Raw genomic sequence first — 4,709 nt, forward strand, 5'->3', positions numbered from 1 at the left:
AGCCTAGTCACTGTCGGCCTGTAGAGGCTTTGTTGAGCTGCTGTGGGCTCCGCCCCGCTGCCCAGTGAACTTCCCTTCAGTCCTGTTTATATGGGTGTAGTTAGAACTGCTTTGGCGATGGTGGCCCGCCTCTGTTGAGGCAGAGTCTCTCTGCTGTGGTGGGTTGCCTTGGCAACAGCGGGCTGCCTCAGCAATGGCAGGTTGCCTAGGCAACGGCGGGCTGCCTCAGCAATGGCGGGTTGCCATGGCAACGGCGTGCTGCCTCAGCATTGCCCGACTACCTCCGTCCTGGCGGGCTGCCTCGGTAATGGCGGACGCCCCTCCCCAACAGAGCTGGACCGTCCCGGGTTCAGCTGCTCTTGCTATGAAAGTCTCAATCCAGAGTTTCTTGTTGCTGTTTTTTTGTGGGGGTGGGACCAGCTGAATCTGATCGCCTGGCTCCCTGCCTCAGATCCTTTTTTAAGTTGGTGTTCCAGTCGACTGTTGAAAAGGCGCCAGGGTCTGTTTTTTTTCCCCCGCAGCCACTCACTGCTGTGGCTAAAACAGTGGCACGGAGGTTGGTGGGGCTTCTTTTTTTTTTTTTTTTTGCCCTGGAATCTACTGTCCTGGTTCTCTGCTCAGTCTGCGTTTTAAACAGATGAATGGGCGACTTCCCGTGGCTCCAATCACCAGCAAAAAGGGCACCCAGACTGGTGTATTTTGTACAGAGAACCGCTGCTCCGTGGCGCCAACAAAGCAGCCGCGTGGGTAAAAACAGCAGCGCCGGCCCGCACAACCACGCTGGACGAAACAGCCTCACTGAGGACAGTGGAGCTGCTCTGCCTGGGAATTTCCTAGTCTGTGGGCAATAAAAATGTGGTGCCCACTAACCGTCGGTGCTTTAACTGGGAGTTGCAATACTGAGCTGTTCCTAAACGGCCATCTTGCTTCTTCCTCCTTATTGGTAATACTTATATGCCTGTATAAGTATGGAAATATCTGTTTCCAGCTTTTCCAAAGAAAGGATTTCAGAACTGCTGCACCCACATATCAGTTGAACTCTGTAACTTGATTGAGCAGCTTGACAACAATTCTCCTAGATAGGTCCGTTTATGTTTTAGAGCAAGATGTTTCTCATTACAGCCTATACTCCCATTCACTGTGAAATATCCAAACGCAGCTTTTAGAAGAAACGTGTTTCTAACTCGCTGAACCTAAACATAGATGTAACTTCCTAAGGTGAATGAACACAAAGCAGAGCAGTTTGAATTACAGATTTCTCCTGTGTTTTAAACGCAGTCTTCCTGCTAGTTCTTATATGCGTGTATATTGCTTGAAATATCTGTTTCCAGATTCCCCAAAGAAAGGGTTTCTGAACTTCTGCACACACACATCAGTTTAACACTGTAAGTTGATTGTACAGCTTGACAGACAATCTGCTAGATAGCTGTGTTTTTTTTAGAGCAAGATATTTCTCATTAGAGCCTATACTCATGTTCACACTGGAATATCCAAACGCAGCTTTTAGAATAAACGTGTTTCTAACTCGCTGAATCTAAACATAGATGCAACTTCCTAAGGTGAATGAACACAAAGCAGAGCAGTGTGAAATAGACGTTTCTCCGGTGTTTTAAACGCAGTCTTACTGCTAGTTCTTACATGCCTCCATATGGCTGCAAATATCTGTTTCCAGATTCTCCAAAGAAAGGATTTCTGAACTGCTGCACACACACATCAGTTTAACTCTGTAAATTCATTTTACAGCTTCACAACCATTCTGCTAGATAGCCGCGACTTTGTTTTAGAGCAAGATATTTCTCATTAGAGCCTATACTCCCAATCACTCTGGAATATCCAAACGCAGCTTTTAGAAGAAACGTGTTTCTAACTCGCTGAATCTAAACATAGATGCAACTTCATAAGGTGAACACACACAAAGCAGAGCAGTTTGAACTAGATGTTTCTCCTGTGTTTTAAACGCAGTCTTACTGCTTGTTCTTATATGCCTCTATGTGGCTGGAAATATCTGTTTCCAGATTCTCCATAGAAAGGATTTCTGAACTGCAGTACACACACATCAGTTTAATCTGTAAGTTGATTGTGCAGCTTCACAACAATTCCGCTAGATGGCTGTGTTTTTGTTTAAGAGCAAGGTATTTCTCATTACAGAATACAGTCTCATTCACTCTGGAATATCCAAACGCAGCTTTTAGAAGAAACGTGTTTCTAACTCGCTGAATCTAAACATAGATGCAACTTCCTAATTTGATCGAATGCAAAGCAGAGCAGTTTGAAATACACGTTTATCCTGTCTTTTAAACGCAGTCTTACTGCTAGTTCTTATATGCCTGTATATTGGTGGAAATATCTGTTTGCAGATTCTCCAAAGAAAGGATTTCTGAACTGCTGCACACACACATCAGTTTAACTCTGTAAGTTGATTGTACAGAATGACCACCATTCTGCTACATAGCGGCGTTTTTGTTTTAGAGCAAGATATTTCTCATTACAGCCTACAGTCTCTATCACTCCGGAATATCCAAACGCAGGTTTTAGAAGAAACGTGTTTCTAACTCTCTGAATCTAAACATAGATGCAACTTCCCAAGGTGAACGAACACAAAGCAGAGCAGTTTGAAATAGACGTTTCTCCTGTGTTTTAAACGCAGTCTTACTGCTAGTACTTATATGACTGTACATGGCTGAAAATATCTGTTTCCAGACATTCCAAAGAAAGGATTTCTGAACTGCTGTACACACACATCAGTTTAACTCTGTAAGCTTATTGTGCAGCTTGACGATCATTCTGCTAGATACCTGCGTTTTTGTTTTAGAGCAAGATATTTCTCATTACAGCGTATTGTCTCCGTCACTCTGTAATATCCAAACGCAGCTTTTAGAAGAAACGTGTTTCTAACTCGCTGAATCTAAACATAGATACAACTTCCCAAGATCAGCGATCAAAAAGCAGGGCAGTTTGAACCAGACGTTTCTCCTGTGATTTAAATGCAGTATTACTGCTAGTTCTTACACGCCTGTATATGGCTGGAAATATCTGTTTCCAGATTCTCCAAAGAAAAGATTTCTGAACTGCTGAACACACACATCATTTTAACTCTGTAAGTTGACTGTAAAGCTTGACAACCATTCTGCTAGATGGCTGCGTTTTTGTTTTAGAGCACGATATTTCTCATTACGGCCTACAGTCTCATTCACTCTGGAATATCCAAACGCAGCTTTTAGAAGAAACGTGTTTCTAACTCTCTGAATCTAAACATAGTTGCAACTTCCTAAGGTGAACGAACACAAGGCAGAGCAGTTTAAACAAGACGTTTCTCCTGTGTTTCAAACGCGGTCTTACCGCTAGTTCTTATATGCCTGTATATGGATGGAAATATCTTTTTCCAGATACTCCAAAGAAAGGATTTCTGAACTGTGGTACACACACATCAGTTTAACTCTGTAAGTTGTTTGTACAGCTTGACAACCATTCTGCTAGATATCTGCGTTTTTGTTTTGGAGCAAGATATTTTTCATTACAGCCTATGCTCCCGTTCACTCTAGAATATCCAAACGCAGATTTTAGAAGAAACGTGTTTTTAACTCTCTGAATCTAAACATAGATGCAACGTCCGAAGGTGAGCAAACACAAAGCAGAGCAGTTTGAACTAGACGTTTCTCCTGTGATTTAAACGCAATCTTACTGCTAGTTCTTATATGCCTGTATATGGCTGGAAATATCCGTTTCCAGATTCTCCAAAGAAAAGATTTCTGAACTGCTGAACACACACATGAGTTTAACTCTATAAGTTTATTGTACAGCTTGACAACCATTCAGCTATATAGCTGCGTTTTTGTTTTAGAGCAAGATATATCTCATTACGGCCCAGAGTCTCATTCACTCTGGAATATCCAAATGCAGCTTTTAGAAGAAACGTGTTTCTAACTCTCTGAATCTAAACATAGATGCAACTTCCTAAGATGAACGAACACATAGCAGAGCAGGTTAAAATAGACGTTTGTCCTGTGTTTTAAACGCAGTCTTACTGCTAGTTCTTATATGCCTGTATATTTCTGGAAATATCTGTTTCCAGAATCTCCGAAGAAAGGATTTCTGAACTGCTGCACACACACATTAGTTTAACTCTGTAAGTTGATTCTACATCTTAACAACCATTCTGCTAGATAGCTGCGTTTTTGTTTAAGAGCAGGATATTTCTCATTACCGCCTATTCTCTGATTCACTCTGGAATATCCAAACGCAGCTTTTAGAAGAAACGTGTTACTAACTCGCTGAATCTAAAAATAGTTGCAACTTCCTAAGATGAACGAACACAAAGCAGAGCAGTTTGAAATATAGGATTCTCCTGTGTTTTAAAGGCAGCCTTACTGCTAGTTCTTATATGCCTGTATATGGGTGAAATATCTGTTTCCAGATTCCCCAAAGAAAGGGTTTCTGAACTGCTGCAAATACACATCACTTTAACCGTGTAAGTTGATTCTACAGCTTAACAACCATTCTGCTACATAGCTGCCTTTTTGTTTTAGAGCAAGATATTTCTTATTACACACTATAGTCTCATTCACTGTGGAATATGCAAAGGCAGCTTTTAGAAGAAAAATGTTTCTAACTCACTGAATCTAATCATAGATGCAACTTCCTAAGGTGAACGCACACAAAGAAGAGCAGTTTGAAATAGACGTTTCTCCTGTGTTTTAAAGGCAGTCTTT

The 4,709-nt window shown here is 41.6% G+C and overlaps 1 long non-coding RNA gene across 1 annotated transcript in view; it reads left to right on the top strand.

Moving 5' to 3' along the window:
• Positions 1–313, top strand: part of LOC119469951 — a 20,701-nt gene extending 20,388 nt beyond the window's left edge. The window contains exon 3 of the long non-coding RNA XR_005198816.1: positions 27–313. This is a non-coding gene — a long non-coding RNA (uncharacterized LOC119469951). The remainder of the gene's footprint in view (positions 1–26) is intronic.
• Positions 314–4,709: the final 4,396 nt, after the last annotated feature.

This window comes from Cebus imitator, unplaced genomic scaffold (genome assembly GCF_001604975.1).
Source record: "Cebus imitator isolate Cc_AM_T3 unplaced genomic scaffold, Cebus_imitator-1.0 Scaffold1137, whole genome shotgun sequence".
Classification (NCBI taxonomy): domain Eukaryota; kingdom Metazoa; phylum Chordata; class Mammalia; order Primates; family Cebidae; genus Cebus; species Cebus imitator.